The sequence below is a fragment of the Amblyomma americanum genome, chromosome 11, assembly GCF_052857255.1.
Source record: "Amblyomma americanum isolate KBUSLIRL-KWMA chromosome 11, ASM5285725v1, whole genome shotgun sequence".
Classification (NCBI taxonomy): Eukaryota; Metazoa; Arthropoda; class Arachnida; order Ixodida; family Ixodidae; genus Amblyomma; species Amblyomma americanum.
This window is the reverse complement of record NC_135507.1, coordinates 80020061-80047992: the sequence shown is the minus strand read 5'-3', so window position 1 is coordinate 80047992 and position 27932 is coordinate 80020061. Positions and strand designations below refer to the sequence as shown.

Here is a 27932-nt window from a genome sequence, read left to right as displayed (position 1 = left end):
GTTTTTTGTCCTGTCTGTGGACGTGCCAACGTCCTTGCACAGGAATTCGAGCGGAGTTCCTCAGGGTGGACTGCTTAGCCCAGTTCTCTTCAACCTTGCTCTTATCGGCCTGGTCGACGTATTGCCACAATCTGCTCAGAACTCGGTATATGCGGACGACATCTGTATTTGGGGATCAGAGGTGACCCGTCCTCAAGTTCGTGCAAGACTTCAAAAGGCGGCATCGATATTGACATCTTATCTTCGCTTGCAGGGCCTGAACATTTCGACCGAAAAGTGTTCACTTGTAGCGTTCACACGGAAAATAATGTCACGTTACACCACTCGCATCAATGGCGAAGCCATTCCCTATGAGAAAAGCCACAGATTCCTTGGTGTTGTCATCGACAGGAACCTCTCGTGGAGTCCACATATCTAAGACATGAGAAAGAGAATAATTTCGATTGTCCACGCCCTCTCCTTCTTCGGCGGAAAGTCCTGGGGCGCATCAGTGCGCTCGATGCTACAACTATACCGTTCCCTATTTCTGGGCTACATGCGGTACAGTCTTCCGATATTCAGTTCCATTAGAAAAACAAATATCAAGACTCTTCAAAGTGTGCAAGCGCAAGGTCTCCGTATCTTTCTTGGACTGCCTAAATGTGCAGCAACAGCAGCAACTGTTCTTGTTGCCCGGGAACAACCTGTTACTACATACATTGCTGTTGACACCATGAGAACACATATTCAGCACCTCACACGGGTTCCCTGTCATCACCTCGCAACACTCCCAATAATTAGGCCGCGTACTACATTCGTCAATGTCATTGAAACCCATCGCGCGTATCTTCCATCGAAGTTCACCCCTGCGTCAAGACCGTGCTCCCGACTACGGAGTCTTCATGAACCTTGGGCTCAGCTCTATATTACGGGCATTACAAAGAAAGCTGGTGTATCGCTTGCCCGCTCTCAAACAACTGACATCGAATCACCTGCATTCTTACCACAGTCACCGCATACATATTTACACAGATGGATCAGTTCACTCGACCAGTTCTGCGGGGTCGGTGGTGATACCGGCCAGATCCATCTTCCTGAAAGAGAAGACGACCTATCCAACATCTTCAACTGGTGCGGAACTCGCAGCCTTATGGGCTGCGGTAGACTTCATCAGTCAAGAACCTCTACATGACTGGACGGTTTTCACTGACTCTAAAGCAGCCCTTCAAGCCCTGCAAGCTGCGCTACCCCGCGGGTCGCAGGAGAAACTTGTTGCTGAGATCGGTCTACTGTACCACGGCACCATTTCCAAAGGTCATGACATCATTTTGAAATGGCTGCCAGGACACTGTGGTATTAAAGGGAGACTGAAGCACTTTTTGCAAAAATTGGGCTTGCGGCGGACCCTTAGAGTTTTTGATGCTGCAAACTCGAATATCGAACTAAAATTGGGTAAAAACAAGCGCTAATTGTCGTTTTTAGCAGAAATACGCAGCCGGCGCCTCGGGGCACAGCGCGCGTTGCGCCGCCGCCTCTGATTGGCCAAGAAGACGTGACGACATTTCGAGGACCGGCGAAGCTGCCGATATGGCTCCAGTGCTGCGTAGGCTGCGTTGCGTGCTGATTGCAGCTCTTCGCGGTGTTGTGAAAGCGATTATAGGACACTTTTGACACTCACGTGAACATCGGGGTGTCACTGTACGTGTTCGTACCAGTTTCGCTCACAAACGACGCAGCATCTCCGTGGCGGGGAGCAAAGAGCAGCCGGGATCGTCTACCGGCGTTGGAAACTTGCTCTGGTACGTAGTACGTCATTTTTCGAATTTGCATGTCGTTATTGGCAGAAGCTTGACGACTGTCCGACAACTTTCTCGCGATAAGCCACTTCGCACAATGCCTTTCGGAGTTCGAGGAAGATTCGGAAGATCGTGACGGTTCGCCTATAGCCCACAGAAACGACTAAACCGGAATGTGTTTGCCTTCGCTTGCCCTGCGATGTGTTCTTGATCTTGCCGTGGCACGGTGTGTGAAAAGACCCGCGACCACATTTTTCTCGCCTGGCAATAGCACAACGTACAAAGCGTTGCATGGAGTAGAAAGTATTATGTTGCTGCATAATTAATTGATTGTGCGTGATCTGAGTGCGTTCGTCTGCTGCGATGTGATTCGCAATATTGCTTTGGTTACGCTGGAGAGCGGCAGTTATACCCAAAGTTTGATGCAACGGAAAGGCGAGTTCGCTAGCTCACATGTACTGCGCCTAGACTCGCTGCCGTCGGTAGAGGCCTCCCTTTCGAAAGGAGCCGTCCACAGAGCTCTTGTAGTTTTGCATGCGCCGGCCGGCACCATTCGCGAAAAAATTTCCGGTACGTGTCTGATGCCGGTACGCGATTTTTTCGCATGTAGGGTGGCACCCAGTTGTGCATAACCGTATTTTCGCTGTGGCTGCAACATTACTCGTTCATAGCAGGTGTTTGTATGCTTGCACAGAATGGAAGATGAGTACTTCTGCTGCATTTATTATCAAGTGCCAGAAATCACTAGGAGAAACCTGCTCTGTGCGGCTACTGCGAAATTTATGATAGCCTGTGGTTTAACACAATTCTTGAAAAAAAGACAGCAAATGCTCCACTAATGAGTGAGAAATTTGAATCAACCCTGGGGAAAATTTTAGCACTTTTCATTCACAGGCTATAGCGACATGCAGCGTACTTGCTGTCTGGCTCATCTCAAAACAAATGAGAAACAGTCTACGCTTTCTACCAAGTTGTCACCTGGATACAGTCTGAGAAAACCACCTTTTTTATGTGTTCCTGCAGAGAGAGGTTTCTACAGAGGTGTGTGTTGTTTTCAGTGCTTGAGGTTTTTGCAAAGTGATAGCAAGAAAAAGGGCTTTTTGGAGTGAGGAAAAATTTAAATTAGCTGGGTCTGTTGAGTTCTGGCAGGTTTTCTTGCAATCACTGTGCAGGAACCCGGCACTAATGTGATTGACATGAAGAAACCACATGGCAAAAAACCACAATTTTATTCCGCTTTGAAGCCACTAAAAAGTATTTGTGGCCCTCTAAAAATTTTATTAAGGTGCATTAATTTGTGAAGATTGGCAGAACATCTCTTACCATTCAGTGAGGTCACACAAGATAATTGTGTCCCAATACCAACCTGCAAGATAAGACAGCAGGGATTACACGGGTTGTAACTTCAGTCAATGACTGTTGCCATTGAGCAGTGATGTACAAGCTGTCCGAGCGTTGTTCTGCTATACGTAGTAGGCGACAGCCTCCTGGCATCCAGCATTTCAGTGACTGCTTGTGGTGATCCACTACACCAGCAGCAACAAAACCGTTAGGCACATGTTGAACCAATATCAAGTTGCATTTTACTACACTGAATAGCTGCATTGTGGCATTTATTGCCGCCGGTGCCAAGCAAGTATGTCCGAGTTAGCAAAACTTCCTTCCTTTATGGGGAATTGATGACGCTGCCCTAAAATTCTCGATCACATGAGGCTTTTCAGTATGACAGAAAAAATAAGGCAGTTAGGCTGAACTAACACCAACTTGAAAGATGCAGCTGCAGGGATTAAACAAATCGTAGCTTCTACAGCTGAGTGAGTTCGCAAGTCCACTTCAAATAAGATTTTACGTCAGCTAAATTATTTTTTAAAATCTTGGGCATAAATGCAAATATGAGGGCTCCATGCAGTAATGATACGCTAGCGGCATATGGATTCATGCACAGTAGACACTTGTTCAGGGAACTGAAATAAGAGAGAAGGTCTGTTTGGCTTATCGAACGCTTAGAAGGGCAAGCTAAAGCAATAAAACTCTAATCATGTCAGAATTGCTACTGCGAATTATAAAATAAATTACACACTGTCACAGAAAAAACAAAAACCATGTTGGAAGCCTTTTGGCAATGCAAAACCTACTTGCGTCAAGGACAAAAAATCACCTCTGAAGATCTGTAATTGGGATGAAACTTTCCTTTGTAGTCTGCCCTGGCATCTAGCTGTCTCCCTAGTATGGCTGTGGATTGAGGTAGTTGATCTGTTTGCAGTTCATGCATGGTTAAATGGTTGGACATAGACATCCAACACTGGATACAATGATGGATACAATATCGTTCAACTAAATTTTGTACGAAATTGAGCTATGTCTATAGTCTGGTGGAAAGTGCCGTAGTCGAGGGCCAACACACTGAACTCCTAGCTACAAATGTGCCTTGTGTCCATTTCTTCACCATCATTGCCCTTCCAATAAATAAGGGCCAAAAAATTGCAACATGTTTACCGCAAAAATGCAGAGCAGAAAGGTGGCAAGAAAAAAAGTTTTTTTTTCTGCTTACCAAATGACTATTCCATGAAGCACACTAAGCAAAATGATTAAGTCTTCTTTCGTGCTAGCCTGCAAATTGTCGACAAATGCAGAAGCATAACGCTTTTAAGATCATGCAGATACTGTCGTATAGCGTATGATGTGTTCACCACAGTCTGTCGCTAGTAATATTTCCTAGAAGACAGCAATGGCTGCTAAATATGTGGTAGTAGTGCATTGGTTCTTCTTTCGTAATGGCAGATAAGAAGTACGGGAGGTTTCAATCTTAAAAAAATAAAATGAAGGGAGAGCCTCAGTCTAGCGACCAACATTCCAACATGAGGACTTGTCTTTGTCAGGTCAAGTGCGGTCATCATTGGCGGGGGTTATATAGGCCCTTCACTCTAAGGAGGATGGGCTGGAGTTATGGTGGGGAGTGGAGTGAGGAGGGTGGGAAGATGGCGCACTTGGTCTTCAAACAGCTCTTGTCTGGCCATAGAGGCTGTCACCTACAGGTAGGAGAGAAGCAGGTTAATAGCCATACTGACATGAAAAGAATGCAAAAACAGACCCCCCTTTTCAAAAAATATGCAACAGAATCAAAATGAACAATGCAATAAAACCGCAAAAGGTAAAAAAAAGCTAAAGGAAAAAAAATGCCATAAAGGAAAGGATAGAGTCGTTAAACTGGTTATCAAGGTTGCATTTTTTCCCTTTATAATCTACGCAATCTCCAGCATATAGTGCACAGTGGTCTACATACTTTCTAGTGGCTGCATGATTTTTCCTACTCTGCCTTCTTATGTTTAGTAATATCTGTTTTTCTTTTTTTTGACGAACCAAACATTTTGGTAACTAGTTTTCTGTAATTAAAGTATACGGTGCATGTCATCACATCCTTTGCTGTACATTTTTACCTGTCACAATGGCTATCAAGCCACATTCAGATTTGGGACTTGCGGTAAACCCCATACTACTTACCGGTATTTTCTCTGCAGATGGTAAGAAACTGATCATTGTCTGTTGAACCTTGTCTTTCTTTTCTCAACCAGGTTCTCTTTTGGGGCCTTTGGAAAACTGCTGCTGAGTGGTGGACGAGATTCTGGAGCAGTTTTCCTCTCCTGAGGCTGCATGCTCTCAGCCATGGCCACAACCTTGTCGAGGAGGCGTTTGACGTACCCTGTGTGAGCATTTCATCTTGTAGCTTGTGCAATATTCACTTTCTTCGTGATCAAATAAACTAGGTGGTGCAAGCTTACCATGAGTGGGTGGCTCCTTTACTGGACAAGCTGTTGGGTCACCACATGCTGCCTTTGGGTAACGCACACACCATCGAAGTGTGCCATCCTTTGCGCGTGCCTGACCACGTCCACTGTTCTCCTTGTAGTGAAGTACAGAGAGTTGGGTCCGGAAAAAGTTGCACAGGACAGTGTAAAAGCGTGGTAGATTGTAACATATGTAAACAATCTAACTGTAAAGATCATGTGACAAAAGAAGGTCACTGATGGGAGTTGAGCACAACACCATGTTAGCAATTAGTGCTTGAAAGCACCATGAGCACGCGTGATGAAAATACTTTAGGAGCAAAGTACTACTTTTGAAGAGCTATGAGAACAAAGCATCGCCTCAGTTGCCGGGCGGATTGAAAATGAAAGTGCAGTGCTTGCATGGTGAACACAGCCGAAACTCTAAATGCCCATATAGTGTCGGCATGTTAAACCCCTTCCGATTCGGTCGACTGTGTTTTTAATTTCTGTTTATACGGCATAAGAAATGATGCAGCTATTGACAATTTCAGTAGGTGTAATTTAAGATGGGCACCTGTTCATGTAGTTTTGGCACGTGCCTACATGCCTTTCACTTTTTCTACAGATGCATGTCTAACATTTGTTTTGTTTAACACAATTGTTTTGTGATATTGATGGCTTCTGACTGTAAAAGTAGAGAATAGAAGACAACAGCTTACCTGGCCCTCATTCCCAAATACGAATAATGGTAGGTCTTCGGTGCAAAATGCACTAGAAGGCTATGAAAAGCCTCTAATCCATAGGTTTGATGTCTAGTAGATAGCCGCGGCATGTCTTGCAGAAGGGCCTTAGAATTTGCAATGTCTTGAAGCTTCTGGAAAGCCTTTGATTCTAAAAAGAAACGGCCATTATCATCTCCTTGTAAAGCTCTAAGTGTGCGGCTTGCTGTATGCTCTGCATCAACCAGTTAAAAAGTGTTTCAGTGCACCTGTAAATAAACTTGTGTTCAGTAATGCAGATCTTATAAGTTTCGATAGTTTTAATAAACATTGGTATTTGAGGTGCACTGTAATAAATGGTATGGAATAAACTGAAACAGCCATTATTTACTTAGCTCATGAAGCTTTTCATTGAAATCCTGCTGCACTGCACAGGTTGCTGAAATCTTGGAATCCAGAGGAACCCTCTTGGAAAATCTTGGAACCCTCAACAACCATAGGTTGTCCAGCCTCTCCATTGCATTGCCTGCCATTTCTTCTTGATTTCTACTAGGATATCATTAACTCGTTTGTTCACTTACCCACTCTGCTCTCTTCATATCATAATGTTACACTTTTCACTTTCACAGCTTGCAACATTGTACTCAATCTAAGTTCAACCTTTTTTGCTAATTTTGTTTCTCCACCATAAGTGAGTACTGGTAAGGTAAAGCTGTTGTACAATTTCCTCTTGAGCGTTACTGGTAAATTACTATTCATGATTTCAGCATACTTGTTAAATACACTTGTCCTTATACTTATTATGCTGTTTCTTTCACTCTCATGGTCTGGATCTGCGGTCATTACCTACACTAATTAGACCTCTTCCCTTCCCACATTTAATGCTTCGCTGCCTATCATAAACCACTGCTCGCTTCAGAGACTGTTGGACATTGCTTAAGTTCTATGCATAAAGTTCTTAGACCCACTGTTCTGCTTTGCCTGTCAATGTCATCGATAATGCTTTGCAGTTTGTTCCGAGTTCATTTTTCGAAAGCGCTAAAACAAAACGGACAAAGAAGGAACACACATGGACAAGTGCTCATCCCTGTCTGTTCCTTCTTTGTCCATGTTGTTTTAGCGCTTTCGAAAAATGACAAACATGCACCAACTAGCCCGATTTGCCACTCTTCTGGAGTTCCGAGTTCTTTAGCAAGGCAACGTGATCACCAAATTTCATTAACTCTTATCGCCAGTTCTTCTCATTTGAGGTCTGTGAATACCTCCTGTAAACACGCAGGGAATAGTACTCTAGAGATTATGTCTCCCTACCTGAAACCCTCTCTTATTGGAATTTTGTTACTTTGTATATCATACCTAGATGTGCCTAATTATGCTTCGCTATGGCCTTTCACATATTTTCATTACAAAATGTAACATACCTTCTCTGAGCCACTGCTTGGGTTCGATGTCCGTGCAAGCACGAGGGCAACGATGCCTGGTCGTGTGTGTGGATGTCCCTTATGTGGTTAAGAAGTGAAAGACATTTGGGCACAATGAGTTCTGCTTTGCCTTCGCTGGATGCTGCCGCCAAATACAGATGGTTGCACACAGACTTAATCCAGGGTGCAAGCTCCTTGCAGTTATTTTCTTTTGCAGCTGTGTGCAGTTTCTTGATGATACCTAAAATGCATATTAAAAAAAATAGAACTAATGTAATATATTCCATAAATATGCTGAAAATAATATTCTATCAGCCACCGTAAAGCCGCAGCTGCTAGATACCTTTTGCCATGTGCCACACGTCGAACTCATGGGTGATTGCAGCTTTGTTGTTGCGGAGAAAGCACTTGATCTGTGTATGACGGTCGGTTACCAGCACTGCTACCTTGATGCTCTCACTCTCCAGAAAAGCAAGGCCTTGTTTCAGGCCTTCTAACTGCATGCGACAGCTGCCGCCAGCATCATTGGACTGTGGAATGATAATGGCAAAGGATATTGAGTGATGTGCAGCGTGTCTACCAATTTAAAAAAAAAGACTGCATGTATTGAGGTCTCTCCTTCCCAGCTGTAACTATTTTTAAGAAAATAAATCTTTGTATTTCTAAAAAAAGTAATGCTGTGCTGATGCTTCATCTACCAGCACGGAGATTCAAGGCTAAGCCAATAATAATGCATGTGCTGTAGAAAGAAGTCATGATATATAAATGTTGCGTTACAGTTCATTTGGCGGCATTAGTGAGCTATAGAAATTTACAGAACGTTGTTGTATCAAAGTGGAAACGCACCTGCACGACTTCAAAATGCAAGACTTTGTGGCGTTCAGCTTCCATCAGAGTATGCGTGCCATATTTAGCACTAAATCCTGGTGAATCAGCCAGTCCATCTCCAGCAAGGTTCACCTGTTGGCCTTGCAGCTCTTGCAGCATACTTTTCTGCTCTTCTTTCCAAACCTGAAAAAAAAACAGTGCGCATTGAACCTTGACCATGCAAAAAAAGCTGGAAACTTCTTCACAATGACTCCTTACCATGTCAATTGCAGGCCACAGATATGAACGCTGGATTGCAAAAAATGTCCTGTTGCTCACAACTGGTACACCAATTGAAGCCAGCATTCTCAGTGTAGCTGTTGGGTTGCATCCAGAGAAGAGAACTGCTGCGCAAAGCTGCGGGTTGAGCATCGGCTGCTGTTTTTCGACGTCCTGATTACACCAGTAAACGAAATGGCCAGATGCACACTCCCCATAAACTTCTAGAAGTGTGCCTTCACACTCGAATCTGACTGCACGAAGTGCGAGGCACTCTGTGCACAGCTGGAAAAGCTTCCAAAGGTACTTCTCCTGCACCAAAAAAATTTTGTTGCCGGGTTCATCTGGGGAGTTTCTGACACATCCCTGCCTGGGAGAGAATGGGCAAATTTTCAATCGCACTGGACAACAGCCTAAACACGCTACCTTGCATGAAAAACATTAGGAGTGAATGTTTATGGCACCAGAGTAAAAGTAGGGCAAACAGGTTTTTATCATACTGTTAATAAATCGCATACTTCTCTTCAAGTTCTTCGCATGAACTGTAGTCCTCATCATCGTAGTTCTCATCTCCACCTTCGTCTTCTGTGCTGTCATCATTTTCAATGGCCTCTCTTTGGATTGGCATGGTCGTTTGAGTGGCTACATTTATCATGGGGCTGCCAACCTGAATGCCTAAAAATCATGTGATATGTGCAGCTGCATATAGTAGTTGTTACCACTGCACGCAACATAGAATATGCGGAAATTTTAGTACAACTGAAAACCTCTATAGCTCTTTGGCCCCTTCCCCGTCATTATTGTACAAATGCATGCATAAAAAATGTACGCTGATTGTGGAGGCACATACCGATAGATACAGTGTGTGGTTTTGTCTGAGAGTGGTGTGATGCCATGCTTCTTTTCACACATGCCTGTACAGCTGTGTTTTTTGTCGCTGGCCGCATCGTTGCTTGGACAGACTTGTGTCTTCCCTCACAAGACTCTGTCAGTTTGACTTCCAGCGTTACATCATATGCTGAATCTGCAATAATGAGCAGGTTATCATATAATGTGTAAGGTGTCAATGCCTTGCATTACTCTGCTTGCTGAAGATTGGTCATTACCAGTGAGAGCGAGGATACTTACTGATTTTTGCACGCCGAAGTTTTCATGTCGCATTGCACAGAGATCTGCTCCAGCTTCTGTTGTGACATCTACAACACAGACTGAGACATGATTTGATGCACAATATAGGCATGCACAACTAAATGTTCAGACTGAATGTAGCGTCATTACCTGTTGGGCTACCAGAGGGACTGCCCAATTTTGGATCAAGTTTTTCCAAGCTTGATCCTTCTCCAAGCAGTTCTGCAAGGACCCGAAAAGATAAAAAGCGTACTGGATTACTCAATTGCTCTTTACTGAAAATTTTTCTCTCAAAGCAAGAAAACCGCGTATGTGAAGTCGTTCTCGGCTGTTTGGTGATCATCGAAATGTACGTTTACCTCGTAAGAATGCCATGACGCCTGCCGACTTATCGCATTTGCATAACCACATCGGAATTGGACAGATTTAAAAAGTGTGAAGCTATCGGTTAGGGACATAGGGGAATAGCTAGGTGCCAGTGCGCATGCGCAGGACCATTACCATTATAATTGCCCGTCCCGTCTGCACACGAGGAATCATCCGCAGTGTTTCATTGATGAGTTAAGTGACGTTTAGCGCAGGGGTCTCTATAGCATATCCCCTTGCGCGAGAAAAGGAAAGCCGAGTACCGCCGCGCGGCGCTGTGCCCGTACCATCGCGGGATCGCTCTCCGCGTGGGCTACTCGCGGTCAACGCTTCATGCAAAGCTCCACACGCAAATGAGACCAAAATTGCCGCAGAGTAATGAATTTAAAATCGGAAGTAGAAGCACTCACCTCATGTTTCCTTCTTTTAGCAAATGCACTTCTTGGCGGTGGTGGCCTGCTTCTTTTGTGCAAAAATAGTGAAGGAACCGCGTCATGGTTCAGCCGTGCCCCTTTGACAGAAAGCACTAGCGATCGCATTAGGGACAAGCTCTGCACGTAGTCGCTGTCACGAAAGTGCTTCGAACAGAGTACGCTTGCTTTGGTCGGCTTGAAATTCTCCCTCTTCACATCAACGACCCACTGCGCTGCGAGCTTTTGATCTTTCGGGAAAGTGTGGAAGACGACATCGTCGCGGCCGTAGGTGCTCGTACACCCGAAAGCACTGCAGTACCTCATGTTAGATCGGCTGCACGTGGTCGGATGCTCAAAACTTGGCTGAAACACTTTGGGATTACGACCACAACGCAGGCAACACGAGGAACAACGCGCGCTGAAAGCACGTTCGGGTGACTCGGACGGTCTCCGGCTCCTCAAAATGACGTCACACGGGCCGACAAGGAGAAGGTTTTCCTCTCTGCTGTTCTCCTCTCCTGCGCTCTCTAGGGACGCGGGAGATTTGAACGGCGCGCATTCAATCTGTGATTGTGGCGGTGCTTTTGCAACAACTGAAAAAATAACCTCACGAGCATGATCAACAATGAGTATACTTCAAAAGCCTAGAAGGTTAGCAGATTTGAAAACCGCCTCAGTCTCCCTTTAACGGTGATCGCCAGGCCGATGCGGCTGCTCGTTCTGCTCACAACGATGGACTTCCAGTGAAGATCCCAATATCGAGACCTGACGCTGCGTGTGGGCTTCGCCCTTTGGCGCTGTAGCTCACACTTTCAGCGTGTAACACGGGAGTTTTGCAATCTCCGCATCAAGGCACTGGTCCCTGAACTGCGCCTTCGTCTTCCACGTAACTTAGAACGTCGCGACGCAACACTGTTATGCCGTTTATGAATCGGTGTTGGATTTACCAATTACTATGCTTTCCGGATGGGGATGGCCGACAGCCCTGCCTGTGAGAGCTGTGGTTGTGAGGAGACCATCGCTCATCTTCTCTGTGAGTGCCCTGCATTTGCGAGTGCAAGAAATACACTTTGTTGTGCCCTGCACCGCCTCGATCCTCGCCCATTCATCATCATCATCATCATCAGCCCTACTACACCCACTGCAGGGCAAAGGCCTCTCCCATATCTCTCCAATTAACCCTATCCTTTGCCAGCTGCATCCACCCTTTGCCTGCAAACTTCTTAATCTCATCCGCCCATCTAACCTTCTGCCGCCCCCTGCTACGCTTACTTTCTCTTGGAACCCAGTCCGTTACCCTTAAAGACCAGCGGTTATCTTGCCTTCGCATTGCATGCCCTGCCCAAGCCCATTTCTTTCTCTTGATTTCGACTAGGATGTCATTAACCCGTGTTTGTTCCCTCACCCACTCTGCCCGCTTCCGATCTCTTAACGTTACACCTATCATTTTTCTTTCCATGGCTCGCTGCGTTGTCCTTAACTTAAGCTGAACTCTCTTCGTTAGCCTCCACGTTTCTGCCCCATAGGTTAGTACCGGTAAGATTATGCTGTTGTACACTTTCCTCTTGAGGGAAATTGGTAAACTGCCACTCATGATCTGCGAGAATTTGCCATATGCGCTCCACCCCATTCTTATCCTTCTAGTTATCCCCCTCTCATGATCCGGATCAGCTGTCACTACCTGCCCCAAGTAGACGTATTCCGGCACAATTTCTAGGCTCTCGCTGCCAATTGTGAACCGTTGTTCCCTTGCTAGGCTGTTGAACATTACCTTGGTTTTCTGCATGTTAATTTTTAGACCCATCGATCTGCTCTGCCTGTCTAACTCGTTGATCATGATTTGCAGTTCACGTCCTGAGTGACTCAGCAAGGCAATGTCATCAGCAAATCTCAGATTATTTAGGTATTCTCCATTTATTCTTATTCCCAACTGTTCCCAATTCAGGCCTCGAAATACCTCCTGCAAACATGCGGTGAACAGCATTGGCGAGATCGTGTCTCCTTGCCTGACGCCCTTTCTTATTGGAATTTTATTGCTGACTTTATGGAGGACTATAGTAGCTGTGCAGTTGCTATATATATCTTCCAGTATTTTGACATAAGGCTCTTCTACCCCCTGATTACGCAATGCCTCTATGACTGCTGAGGTTTCCACTGAGTCGAATGCTTTCTCGTAATGAATGAAAGCTATATATAGAGGTTGGTTATATTCTGCGCATTTCTCTATCACCTGATTGATGGTGTGAATATGATCTATTGTAGAATATCCTTTACGAAAGCCTGCCTGATCATTTGGTTGATTAAAGTCTAACGTTGCCCTGACTCTATTAGCGATTACCTTAGTAAATACTTTGTAGGCAACGGATAGTAAGCTGATCGGCCTGTAATTTTTCAAGTCCTTGGCGTCTCCCTTCTTATGAATTAAGATAATGTTTGCATTCTTCCAAGCTTCTGGTACAGTCGAGGTCATAAGGCATTGCGTATACAGGGTGGCTAGTTTTTCTAGCACGATGTCCCCTCCATCCTTCAACAGATCTGCTGTTACCTGATCCTCCCCAGCTGCTTTTCCCTTTTCATTGCTTCTAAGGCTTTCTTTACTTCATCTTTCGTTACTGGCGGAATGACGCATTGCTGTGCACTGCTGTCTTTCTCATTAGCGTTCTGATTACATTGGCTACTGTACAGGTCTGTGTAGAACTCTTCGGCTACGTTAACTATCTTATCCATATTGCTAATGACATTGCCCTGCTTGTCTCTTAATGCATACATCTGGTTTTTACCTATGCCTAGTTTCCTCTTCACTGTTTTTAGGCTACCTCCGTTTTTAGAGCACGCTCGATTCTCTCCATATTAAACTTCCTTATGTCGGCTACCTTGCGCTTATTTATTAACTTTGATAGCTCCGTTAGTTCTATTCTATCGGTAGTGTTAGATGCCTTCATGTTTTGGCGCTTCTTAATCAGATCTTTCGTCACCTGAGATAGCTTCCCGGTATCTTTTCGAACTGTCCTACCGCCTACTTCTACTGCGCACTCCGTAATTATTGATGTCAGGTTATCGTGCATTGAATGAACATCAAGATCATCTTCCTCAGATAAAGCCGAGTATCTGTTTTGCAGCGCTATCCTAAACTCCTGTGCTTTCCCTCTTACGGCTAACTCGCTAATGGTCTTCTTCTTCGCTAGCTTCTTCCGTTCCCTCTTCAAGTCTAAGCTAATTCTAGACCTTACCATTCTATGGTCGCTGTAACGCACCCTTCCGAGGACGGCCACATCCTGAATGATGCCAGGTTTAGCGCATAGTATGAAGTCGATTTCATTTTTAATCTCACCATTGGGGCTCTTCCAGGTCCACTTCCTGTTTTCTCGTTTGCGGAAGAAGGTATTCATGATCCGTAAATTATTTCTATCCGCGAATTCGACTAATAACTCTCCCCTGCTATTTCTAGAGCCTATCCCATAGTCACCTACCGCGTGGTCGTCAGCCTGCTTCTTGCCCACCTTCGCATTGAAGTCGCCCATCAGTACAGTGTACTGCGATTTTACTCTATTCATTGCTGATCCTACGTCCTCATAGAAGCTTTCAACGGTCTGGTCGTCATGGCGGGATGTGGGTGCGTAGGCCTGCACCACTTTCAGCTTGTACCTCCTATTCAGCCTAATTACTATAGCTGCTACCCTCTCGTTAATACTGTAGAACTCCTCTACGTTGCCAGCTATATCCTTATTAATGAGGAAACCCACACCTAGTTCTCGTCTACCCTCTAACCCGCGATAGCACAGTATGTGTCCGTCCTTTAGTACTGTATACTCCTCACCTGTCCTCCTAACTTCGCTAAGCCCTACCACATCCCATTTAATTCCCGCTAGTTCCTCGAACAGCACTGCTAGGCTAGCCTCACTAGCTAAAGTTCTAGCGTTAAACGTTGCCAGGTTCAGATTCCAATGGCGGCCTGTCCGGAGCCAGAGATTCTTAGCACCCTCCGCTGCGTCGCAGGTCTGACCGCCGCCGTGGTCAGTTGCTCTGCAGCCGCTGGGGACTGAGGGCCGAGGGTTAATTGGTTTGATCATAGAAGGTTGTGGCCAAGTACTACACCAGGGTGGCCAAATCCTGCTCTGGTGAGAGAGTGCGTTGTCAATTCTGGTCACCGAGATAAGGCCGCACTCCAGGCCTGGTTATGCAATTCCATCGACACGCGGATTTTTTTTTTTAACCCGGTGGAGAATTGCGCGGCACCAGGATTTGAACCCCGGTCCTCTTGCACGCGAGGCGGATGTTCTACCTCTACGCCATCGCTGCATATTCTGCCCATTAACAGAGCAAAAGATCCTCGGTCCCTGGCCACAGCAGTCGACTGCCCTCAAGGCATACAAGGCTCTCTTTGCCTACTTGAGAGCGACTGGATTGAGTAACAAATTGTGACAGCGTTGTGCGTGTGTGTGTTATGCCTTTTTCCCTTCTCTCTTCTTTCTTTTAGTCCCCTAATCCCTCTTCCCCAGTGCAGGGTAGCCAACCGGAGCCCCTTTCTTGTTAACATCCCTGCCTTTCACTCCTCCTCTTTATCTATCTATCTATCTATCTATCTATCTATCTATCTATCTATCTATCTATCTATCTATCTATCTATCTATCTATCTATCTATCTATCTATCTATCTATCTATCTATCTATCTATCTATCTATCTATCTATCTATCTATCTATCTATCTATCTATCTATCTATCTATCTATCTATCTATCTATCTATCTATCTATCTATCTATCTATCTATCTATCTATCTATCTATCTATCTATCTATCTATCTATCTATCTATCTATCTATCTATCTATCTATCTATCTATCTATCTATCTATCTATCTATCTATCTATCTATCTATCTATCTATCTATCTATCTATCTATCTATCTATCTATCTATCTATCTATCTATCTATCTATCTATCTATCTATCTATCTATCTATCTATCTATCTATCTATCTATCTATCTATCTATCTATCTATCTATCTATCTATCTATCTATCTATCTATCTATCTATCTATCTATCTATCTATCTATCTATCTATCTATCTATCTATCTATCTATCTATCTATCTATCTATCTATCTATCTATCTATCTATCTATCTATCTATCTATCTATCTATCTATCTATCTATCTATCTATCTATCTATCTATCTGTCTGTCTGTCTGTCTGTCTGTCTGTCTGTCTGTCTGTCTGTCTGTCTGTCTGTCTGTCTGTCTGTCTGTCTGTCTGTCTGTCTGTCTGTCTGTCTGTCTGTCTGTCTGTCTGTCTGTCTGTCTGTCTGTCTGTCTGTCTGTCTGTCTGTCTGTCTGTCTGTCTGTCTGTCTGTCTGTCTGTCTGTCTGTCTGTCTGTCTGTCTGTCTGTCTGTCTGTCTGTCTGTCTGTCTGTCTGTCTGTCTGTCTGTCTGTCTGTCTGTCTGTCTGTCTGTCTGTCTGTCTGTCTGTCTGTCTGTCTGTCTGTCTGTCTGTCTGTCTGTCTGTCTGTCTATCTATCTATCTATCTATCTATCTATCTATCTATCTATCTATCTATCTATCTATCTATCTATCTATCTATCTATCTATCTATCTATCTATCTATCTATCTATCTATCTATCTATCTATCTATCTATCTATCTATCTATCTATCTATCTATCTATCTATCTATCTATCTATCTATCTACCTACCTACCTACCTACCTACCTACCTACCTACCTACCTACCTACCTACCTACCTACCTACCTACCTACCTACCTACCTACCTACCTACCTACCTACCTACCTACCTACCTACCTACCTACCTACCTACCTACCTACCTACCTACCTACCTATCTATCTATCTATCTATCTATCTATCTATCTATCTATCTATCTATCTATCTATCTATCTATCTATCTATCTATCTATCTATCTATCTATCTATCTATCTATCTATCTATCTATCTATCTATCTATCTATCTATCTATCTATCTATCTATCTATCTATCTATCTATCTATCTATCTATCTATCTATCTATCTATCTATCTATCTATCTATCTATCTATCTATCTATCTATCTATCTATCTATCTATCTATCTATCTATCTATCTATCTATCTATCTATCTATCTATCTACCTACGCAACTCCGCTAATCTTTTTCAAGGTCATTCGTGCAGACGCAGCGAAATGGGCACCACTAAGCTAGTAAAGCTTTTGCTTTAAAAGGTTGTCAAGCGGAAGTGAACCGAAATTCTTTCGGTCGGGAGAGGAGCCCTCTACTTCTTCACAAATCAGGATGTTCGTTCAGGAGGATAAACAAAGGATTTGTACAAGCACGTCACACAGCAGTGTGCGCAGATGACATTCAAGGAAAACTGAGTTTTAAGGGCCATTAATTAGCGCTATAGATTATTATGTGTGATGACGTGTAATACAACAGAATGTATTACACATGGACCCATTACACATGGACACATGGGCCCCAATATGCATAATAAAAAACGACAAGGGAGAGCCCGAGCCCTGAGCAGAGAATTCAGCGACAATCCCAGAGTAGATTACACGGACGCAGCAAAGTACCGATACCAACGCAAAACGATCGCCGTTGTAAGAGGCGAAGAAGGGAAAGAAATAACCAGAGCAGCCATAAACAACCCAACCATAGAGGCAGCTGAAGAGGCCGCCATTGCTCCAGCAATATCGCACGCCAACGCAACACAACAGGACATAACATCACTATAGTGACGGACTCTACGCAAGCATGCAGAAACAACACAAGAGGCAGGGTAGACAGCATCGCCAACCACATTCTTCACACGACGAAAAGACACATAAACACTAAAAATAATATAGTATGGGTTCCACACGAGGGGAAGAGGGGCAACGTGGCTGCAGACGAGTTAAATGGAGGGTACGTCAACCGAGCAGACTAAACACTTTGCACCACGGGCACCATTGACCCTGTTACGCCCACGTGCTCGGACATACTCGATCATTACAATGGTCGGCGGAAACGCTATCCAACGTACACAAAATGCTATCCAAAGACGAGGCGCACACTGGCGCAGACTAAAAACTGGTACCTACGAGCACCTGCGCAAACTAACAAATATCTTTCCTACACAATATGCAGACCAATGTCCATGGTGCCAGGGTAAAGCTACATTAGAGCAAGTCATCTGCACTAAGGCAGACTTAGAGCCTAGAATAGACCATCCGAGTGTGACGCATGCTGCAGTGGGGGCACCTGCTGGCCAGCCAGGACAAGGAAGCGCAATGATTTCTTGTACGCCGAGCCACGCTGGCAGCTGTCAAGTGCGCAATCCTGGACCGAGGATCGACCACGGCGCCGTGACCCGTAAGGGTCAAGAACACATTAAATCGTTCGCCAATAAAGTTTTGTAGTGACAGCTACAGTGGGCTACCAGTCGAGCATTTCGCGGTTCATGGGAAAGGCAAGTTGTGCGCATGCGCCCTTACCATGGCAACCGAAGAGGAGCAAAGTGCGCCGTGCACTTCGGCGTCGCCGCGGCCGCGCGCCCTTTCCAGCGTCCAAGCCGAACGTGACGTCACATGGATGAGCAGTTGAGCGCATGCGCTGATACCATGGTAACCAGAGACACCACAGATGCGCCGCGTTCTTCGTTGCCACCTCGCCGCACGCCTCTCTATCACCCGAACCCCGCCCCACATACACAGCATTGCGTTTAAAAGGCGGAGACGTAGTGGGCGTCCGTATCACAACGTTTGACATGCATGCAGAGAAGGAGAGTCCAGCCGCTGCTAAGCGGTGGTATAGATAAGAGAAGATTAACTCTTTCTATACAGAGGTTGCTGCCTGGCAGTTGGCTTGAACCAAATAAGTACGCTGGAATCTGGGTGTACGTTAATCAATGTATCACCGCTGTCAGACATCTCCCTTCGAACGCAGTGAATAATGGTGAAGCCATCTGTGTTTGGCTTCTGAAAAGCGGCATTTATCCAAGGAGTCTACGTGGCACCGGGAACATCTGTCAAGCAGATGATTGATGTGGTTGCCACGTGTATACCAGACTACGGTACGGTTTCACAGTTGTGTGCTACTTTTGGTTATTTTAACAGCAAAGAAGACACTTAGTGTATGAAAGAAAACTTAGAGTTTAATTTAGCTTCGGACCATCACATCCAGACTACACAATGGGCAACTACTATAGAGCTTGTATACCCCAGAGGCCCTACCAAATCGACATACAGTATCAAAAAAATTTAAATCGCTGCATGCTACTTCAAAAACAATCGGGCAGTGTTTTTCTCTGTCAAACAAAATGAATAAAAGATGTGTATACCAAAGCCTCTCATTGCTAAACAAACAGTGACCACAACAAGCTCAGCCAGGGAAACGTAGCTCTCGCTCTCTATATCCTGGCACAGCCGAGCTAAGGCACTGCCAATTTTTTTCCATCCATCTACCTATGTGATGTTACGTGAGAAGCTGCCGATATCTGCGTAATGGTGCCCCAAGGAAACCCAAGCGACCGTACAGACACTTTAAAATTATCGCGCCATATTTGCAAGGTGAACTTAAGTGTTCCCAAGTTTCGAAAGAGTTCATAAATGTAATAATTATAATAACAATAATAATAATTATTAATATTATAATATTCATAACAATAATAACTGGTTTTTGGGAAAGGAAATGACGCAGTATCTGTCTCATATATCGGCGGACACTTGAACCGCGCCTTAAGGGAAGGGATAAAGGAGGGAGTGAAAGAAGAAAGGAAGAATGAGGTGCCGTAGTGAAGAACTCCGGAATAATTTCAACCACCTGGGGATCCTCAACGTGCACTTGCATCGCACAGCACACGGGCGCCTTGGCGTTTTGCCGCCATTGAAACGTGGCCGCCCTGGTCGGGTTCAAACCCGGGAACTTCGGACCAGTACCCGAGCGCCCTAATATAAAGAATAAAGCTTATGACGACGGGCTGGCTAGGCATAGCTTATTAAATACAATAAGGGGAGCTTGTTTGCCCGCTAGGCAAGCAATCAAATGTGTACAAAAAAGGGTACATGGGAGAACATAATATATCTGGCCGAGAAAACTTGTTACAAAAACCAACTGGCGGTAAACATCAACACGAGGTTTTAAGGTCGCGTTTAGACACAACGAAACGCTAGCCGAATCAACTGTGCACCGCTGACCGCAAATGGAGCTGGTGCTTACTTGATTAGGTACCGCTAGCTAATGCATATAGCGCACAAAAAATTAGTGGCCCAGTAAGAGTGTTCTGCTCAACAAATTCTACGTCTAAGTGAAGCAATTGCTTGATTCCAACGCTGATTGTATACTGAGGGCGTAGCATCGAAATTTTAATCAGTGTCATATTAGAATATGAGATTTACGCGAAGGGGAGATTTTATTGTTACTCTTCATTTTGATTGACCCTGTTGACGACGAACAGAACAAAAACACCCGTGTGCTCTACAACGAAAATTGGCCTTTGAAAAATAGGCTGTTTGAGGAAAGGAAACAGTGCAGTAAATTCTCTCATCTGGGTGGACACCCCAACCGCACCGTATGGGAAAGGAGGCTGATGGTTGTGAAATAATATACTCCGTCTCACAAGATGTTTGCAGCACTACGAAAGGTACAGCTCTCTCGTCCAATCAGGATGGCGCGCACTACATTAGTGTGTTCCTACGCGCCTGTGGCTGGATCCACCTGATGTCCAGGTGGCTTCTTTCTACCTCTATTTATAGTAGCACCGAACCACAGGTGTTCCGCCGCGCAGCGCCGCGCCTTTCCTCAAAATCCAACTTTCAATTTTCAGTTTTCTCTCGCTTCTTTCCCTCCTTTATCTCTTCCTTTACGATGCGGTTCGGGTGTCCACTGAGATATTGTCTTTCTTCTTTCCCTCCCTCATTTATCCCTTCCTTTACTGCGCGGTTCGGGTGTCCACCGATATATGTGAGACAACCAGGGTACTGTTCTCATCAGTTCCTCTGTTGTCGCGTCGCAGTAAATTTCAGTAATCGTGTCATGTGCATATAAATTTATTTACTCCAGCGTGCCGAGGCAGCCGAGTGTCGATGGTGGCGAAATGCAAAACAAGCCCATGTGCTGCGCGAGAGGCAACGCACGTTAAACGGGTTCAATCATCTCATCGTCCTCATAACAACTGAATTCAGCACTGCTGGTTGTGTCGTCCTCCAGGTTGACAACAATGGCCGGTCCCTGGTCAACAACATCGTCGATGTTGTGGTCCAGTTTTCTCATCACATCTTCCTCGCTGATAATATGCTGCACGTAATTCTTCCATTTCTCAACAGTCACTTGCGTGATGCCTTGCCAAACCAGAGGCTCGACGTCTTGGAGCTTAAACGTCCTGTTTTGGCTGGCCACGAAACCCTTGACGTCACTCCAGACAAGCTCTATCGGGTTCAGTTGGCAGTGGTACGGTGGCAGGCGCACAACGAGATGGCCAGCAGCTTTAGCAATGCAGTCGACACGGTATTGCTCCCCACCTGTGTTCACATTGCTGACAAGCTGCATGAGCTCGGCCTTCACCATGCCGCTGCTCCACGCGACACCTTTTCCGGACAGCCAAGCCTGTATGTCCTTTTTGAGGCTACTCATCCGCGGCACTTAATCCTGCTTCACAGAATGATATGGCGCGTTGTCCATCACTATAACGCTGCCGGGTGGTAGTAGTAGGAGAAGTCTCCTGGAGAACCAGTTTTCGTAGTGTTCCCCGTTCATTTCCTCGTGGTAATCGCCCGAGTTTTTCTTCGCTCGGAAAACTTCCGCTGCGCCTTCGACAAAACCTTGCTCACTACCGCAATGCGTCACAATAAGCCTGCCACCTTTGCCACTGGGGTTTTGTAGACCAGTCGACAGTCCGGATCGATGCGCTTGGTGTGCAGATTGGATGGTGCAGTCAGTCCACACTCGACTTCGCGTGTGGCCGGTGTTAACCCACGTTTCGTCGGTGAAGAAAATAGGCCTACCCTGGCGTCGCAGCTCCGCTATCTGGCGCAGGTACCGGCGGCGACACTGCACAATGTGCGTCGCTTCGATTAACATCGCATTCCGAGAGCGCTTCTTATATCGGAAGCCAAGTTTCTTCAACATCCTCTGCATTGTCGCTGCGGACACGGTCGGTAGCGTTTCGTCCTCTTCGAAATGCGCAACCACCTTCGCGATAGTTGGAATTTCCCCTCTCTGGAAAAAGGTGTGTACCACCCTTCGCAACACGCTCAGGTCAAAATCGTCCAGCTTCTTCGTCCGCTCGCGGCCTCTTCCGCCAGCACGCTTCTTCGGTGACAACACTCGGCCCGCGTTCAACGTCTCCGTTGTCCACTTGTAAAGCGTTCGCTCGCTCACCTGCGTGAGTTTTGCCGTCCTCTTGATGAGCGCATTTGTACTCCAACTGCCCCCGCACTCGACGCGAAGCGCTTCAAGAACATTTAAAGCCACCTGCTTCGCCTGCTTGTGGAAACAGCGCACTGTCGGTGTAGAGCACACAGGAGACACAACAGACTCGTCCGACGCCATGTTGGAAAGTGGCGACGCATCACTACCTCGCAGCAGGCCTCCGCAGAGCTGTGTCCGTACGGGCTTTGTCTGGTAATTTCACCAGTGATTGAAACACTCCCTACCATTTAAATATACCTGTCCAAATCATGTTTTTAGTTGCAATGCTTATTGTTTTGATTAAGAGTCATACACTCCTCAAATATTCGAGGGACTATTTTCTGCGTTTCTGCAGCCCTGATTGGACGAGAGAGCTCTACCTTCCGTAGTGCTGCAAACATCTTGTGAGACGAAGTATAGTTGCCGTAGTGGAGGGCTCCGGATCAATTTAGACCACCTGTGGATCTTTAACGTGCACTGACATCGCACAGCACACGAGCGCATTTGGAGTTTCGGTTCCATCGAAACACTGCCTCAGCAGACTGGATTGATCCCGCGTACTCTGGCGCAGCACTCGAGTGTCCTTATCAATGAGGGGCCGAAGCTTCGTGGACTTAACTGCGAAATTCTTCGTCACCCTCGCCACATATTCACAGTGTAAAACATCGTGTCTGGCTCTGACATCCTCACTTCAGCGTTCAGTTGTTTAGACATGTGGATTGCTGCTTAATGCCAGTTAATTAAGGAGCAATAAAATAATGGCGAAAATCCTCAACCGATACGTGTGTGAAATAATCCTGAGCTTACCATGCGAAGGTTGCATTCATTCATTGAAGCCTGCGTTCTTAATAATAATAATAATTAGTTTTTAGGGAAAAGAAATGGCGCAGTATCTGTCTCATATATCTTTGGACATTTGAACCGCGCCGTTAGGGAAGGGATAAAGGAGGGAGTGAAAGAAGAAGGGAAAAATAGGTGCCGTAGTGGAGGGCTCCGGAATAATTTAGACCACCTGGGGATCTTTAACGTGCACTGACATCGCACAGCACACGGGCGCCTTAGCGTTTTTCCTCTATAAAAACGCTAAGGCGCCCGTGTGCTGTGCGATGTCAGTGCAAATCCGTGAATCTGAACGTCTGCAATGCATGTAGCGAAGCTCGGTGGTTCATCACGAATGAAAAGAAAATTTCTTTAATTTAAAATTTTTCTGCCGCCGCGGTGGCTCAGTGGTTAGGGCGCTCGACTACTGATCCGGAGTTCCCGGGCTCGAACCCGACCGCGGCGGCTGCGTTTTTATGGAGGAAAAACGCTAAGGCGCCCGTGTGCTGTGCGATGTCAGTGCACGGTAAAGATCCCCAGGTGGTCGAAATTATTCCGGAGCCCTCCACTACGGCACCCCTTCTTCCTTTCTTCTTTCACTCCCTCCTTTATCCCTTCCCTAACGGCGCGGTTCAGGTGTCCAACGATATATGAGACAGATACTGCGCCATTTCCTTTCCCCCAAAACCAATTATTATTATTATTCTGCCGAGCACAAGACGCGAGATGCCGTCTGCCCCTGCGTAACTTGTGTTCATCCAACAAAAATAGCTCCAAACTTAATTTCTTTAAGCGTGGCAAATGCACTGGTTCAGTACGTGCATTTAGGTCTTTTGAGTGCTACTCGGCTGAGGTGTGCAGTTAAGCGAATCTAAAAATTAGAGTGATGAAAATTCACCTGTTTCACTCTTCATGCTTCAGAAATCAGTCCGATCTTGTCGCGATAGGAATGCGATAAGAAAAAAATGCGTATTTGTTGCCGTACTTTGAGCCGAGCAAAAGCAATGAACAAAGGGCAGAAAAAGGAAATAAAGTTGCACATGGCACACGAGATCAAAATATTCGTGAAGATTCCGAGCGATAACTTCTCATGGACGTCAGTCGTGGGTGGCGCGGACAGTTTTTGAGGAGCTGCCGAAAGTATCCGATCATTAGCCGAGCGTTTATTTATGGGCAAATGTTAAAATTCTTCCACATCTGAATCAAATTATTTTTAACCGGGTTGTGGTTCTACTCAACTGAAGGATTAAAGCATGCCGAATAGTAAAACAATTCCGACTACCACGAGGGTAAGAACACCATTCAATCCGTAATAATGCCCTGGGTTTTGGCACTGGCAGTCATCATCGTCAAAATTCATTGCAACCCCTCCCGTGCATTAAGGAGCCCGAAATTAGCGCTGAGCGCTCGAATTATTCCAAGGGTTACAAAAGACTTCAAGATGGATTTACTATACCACAGAGAGCGGGATAAGCTCAACAACAGTATTTCTCGATACTAAAGTCGTACAGCTTGCATCAGCAAACATACCATGATCATGCAAAGAATTCACTAAGGCAATCGTTGAAATGTTTGAGGAATCTTACACTTTTGTTGACCAAAGAAGGTGGCAGGCCTTCCTAACGGTGAAGCTCGTGCCATTCAGGAAAACTCTAGCAGTTAGCACCCCGTCGGCAACAAAATGTCGTCGGCAGCACTTCCACGCTCTTGTCAAGAAATCCATATCCAGCGAAGAAATGGCTATCTGCATATGCGAAATGCGAAGTGATGAAATAGATTTGGAATATCTTACCGATTGGTTTGACACAACCATGAATTAAACAAAAGGGACATTAGCGTAACCCTGCGATAACTATAGGAAATTCGTTTGTCACCGAAGTGTAGAAAAAATCACAAACGCAGTTTTGCCTAGAGAATACATGTTACGGTATAGGGTTTATGGTTAATGAAGGTTTAACGTCCCAAGCGACTAAGGCTATGAGGGACGCCGTATGAAGAGCTCCGCAAATTTTGACCACCTGGGGTTCTTTAACGTGCACTGATGTCGCACAGTACACGAGCTCCTAGAATTTCACCTCCATCCAAATGCGACCGCCATAACCCGTATCGAACCCGCGTCTGTCGGGTCAGCAGCCGAGCGCCATAACCACTGAGCCACCGCGGCGGAAAATTGTAAAGTGGTCCTTCAAAATATTTCAAAGAAGTATGAAGTTTCTTCAATAGCCTCGAATCGGCTGAGTACATTACTTTTGGAAACAAAAAAATGAATACATCTACTTAGGGCAGATAGTCGCTGATTCTGACCACGGGATCAAAATAACAGGAGGATAAACGCAACTTAGCAGGCACACTACGGCCATGAATTGCACATTTTCAATTCCCTTCAACACGAAAGCCTTAAGCACATTTATGTTGCCCGTACTTACCTGTGAAGCGGCAACATTGCCTACACTTACGAGAAGCCTTCGAATTAGGTTACTCCCAATAATTAGGCCGCGTACTGCATTCGCCAAAGTCATTGAAGCCCATCGCTCATATCTTCCATCGGAGTTCACTCCTGCGTCGAGACCGTGCTCCCGACTATGGAGTCTTCATGAACCTCGGGTTCACCTTTATATTCCTGGAATTACGAAGAAAGCTGGTGTATCACTACCCGCTCTCAAACAACTGACATTGAATCCCCTGCATTCTTACCACAGTCACCACATGCATGTTTACACAGATGGATCAGTTCACTCGACCAGTTCTGCGGGGTCGGTGGTGATACCGGCCAGATCCATCTTCATGAAAGTGAAGACGACCTATCCTACATCTTCAACTGGTGCGGAACTCGCAGCCTTACGGGCTGCGGTAGAGTTCATCAGTCAGGAACCTCCACATGACTGGACGGTTTTCAAAGACTCTAAAGCAGCCCTTCAAGCCCTGCAAGCTGCGCTACGCCGCGGGTCGCAGGAACAACTCGTTGCTGATATCCGTCTACTGTACCACGGCACCGTATCCAAAGGTCATGACATCATTTTTCAATGGCTGCCAGGACACTGGTATTAACGGTAATCACCCGGCTGATGCGGCTGCGCGTTCTGCTCACAACGACGGACTTCCAGTGAGGATCCCAATGTCAAGACCTGACGCTGCGTGTGGGCTTCGCCCTTTGGCGCTGGAGCACACACTTTCAGCGTGGAACACGGGAGAGTTTTGCAACCTCCGCCTCAAGGCACTGGACCCTGGACTGCGCGTTCGTCTTCCACATAACTTAGCACGTCGCGAAGCAACATTGGTATGCCGTTTATGGATCGGTGTTGCTTTTACCAACCACTATGCTTTCCGGATGGGGATGGCCGGCAGTCCTGCCTGTGAAAGCTGTGGTTGTGAGGAGACCATCGCTCATCTTCTCTATGAGTGCCCTGCATCTGCGAGTGCAAGATATACACTGTGTTGTGCCCTGGGCCGCCTCGATTATCGCCCATTAACAGAGCAAAAGATCCTCGGTCCGTGGCCACAGTAGCCGACTGCCCTCAAGGCATACAAGGCCCTCTTTGCCAACTGAGAGCGACTGGATTGGGTGACAAATTGCGACAGCGTTGTGCGTGTGTGTGTTTATGCCTTTTTCCCCTTCTCTCTTCCTCCTTTTAGCCCCCTGATCCCTCTTCCTCAGTGCAGGGTAGCCAACCGGAACCCCTTTCTGGTTAACATCCCTGTCTTTCCCTCCTCCTCTTTATCTATCTATGTTTGTACACTGGACCGAGCTGGAGTCGGGCACAAAAAGCGAAACCACGGATTCAGGAAGGGAAGTCGGCAGCAGACACATATAGGAGTGGCGCGGGTTTTCTGGCGGTGCTGGCGAAGTTTCTGAACGTTCTGACGGCACTGGCGAGGCGGTGCTGGCGGTGTGGCGAAGTCTGACAAAGCTGACGAAGTTCAGTTTGGCGCTCACGAACGCTTCGCTACTGAGCTGCGCTGTGCTTACAAAGATTGTGGCCGTCCACATTTCCTGTTTGATTTGCCTCTTTGCACTTGGTGGAGGGGCGGGGCAGAGGCTGGTGAGTGAGTGGCAATGTAGGGGTGGCCGGCGGCTGAGGGAAGATGATGCCAGGCGTTACATAAGCAGGAACAACCGGTTGAGGTTGTGGCCGTGCGTCAGCTTCAGCATATGACAGCGGAGCAGTGACCAGATGGGTTGGATTAGCGGATGGCAGGACCTCTGCAGCCTTCTCCTGGATGACACGCTGAATGGAAGGCGACAGCGATGGCTTTGAGGCAGGTGGGCAGGTAAACAACGATAACTGGCGGGCGACCTCTTCCCGCACAAACTGCTGGATATGCTGAGGAAGGATCGACTGATAGTGTGCAGGACCGCCTACAGCCAAGCTCGAAAGAGAGTCGTCCGGGCAAATGGTACGGTGGGTGACAAGACGCTGTTTTCGGAGCTCGTCATAGCTCTTACATAAAGAAACGACGTCGGAGACGGTTTGAAGATTTTTGGACACTAGCAGCTGAAATGCGTCGTCCTCATTCCCTTTAAGAATGTGCTTGATTTTGTCAGCGTCGCTCATGGATGCATTCAGTCGCGTGCATAAATCGTCGACATCCTCGATATAGCTTGTGAAATTCTCGCCACTCTGCTGGCTTGACGGCGCTACCGTTGTTCGGCACGAAGTTTTCGGACAGCGGGGCGGCCGAATACATCATCGGTCTGGCTGGTTTTGAGGGCCACCCAGGTAGAAAAACCAGCTTCGTGGCTAGGAAACCACCGGTTGGCGACGTAGGACGCGAGCCCGCCGTCTACGTCGTTATCGTCCGTGCCGCTGAACATCGCAAGGTCGCACCTACGCACGGGACCGTAGCAGACGATGGCGGCGGGAAGGGGCGTAGGTCCTCAGGTCCGTAGGTCCGTAAAGTCCGTAAGGTCCGTAGCTGCAGGGTGGGAACAAGCGGCAATTACACCAAGTGAAAAGGCGCAAATCAAACAGGAAATGTGGACGGCCGCAATTTTTGTTAGCACAGCGCAGCTCAGAAGGTAGGTAGGAAGGCCTCAAACAATGCTGGCACA

General features: G+C 46.2%; 1 long non-coding RNA gene across 1 annotated transcript; it reads left to right on the top strand.

Moving 5' to 3' along the window:
* The first annotated feature begins 1504 nt into the window (after window positions 1-1504).
* On the top strand, window positions 1505-8971 carry LOC144110643 (uncharacterized). Its single transcript, XR_013309884.1, has 4 exons — window positions 1505-1778; window positions 5348-5479; window positions 6697-6761; window positions 8783-8971. It is a non-coding gene; the product is annotated as an uncharacterized LOC144110643 (long non-coding RNA).
* The last annotated feature ends 18961 nt before the right edge of the window (window positions 8972-27932 follow it).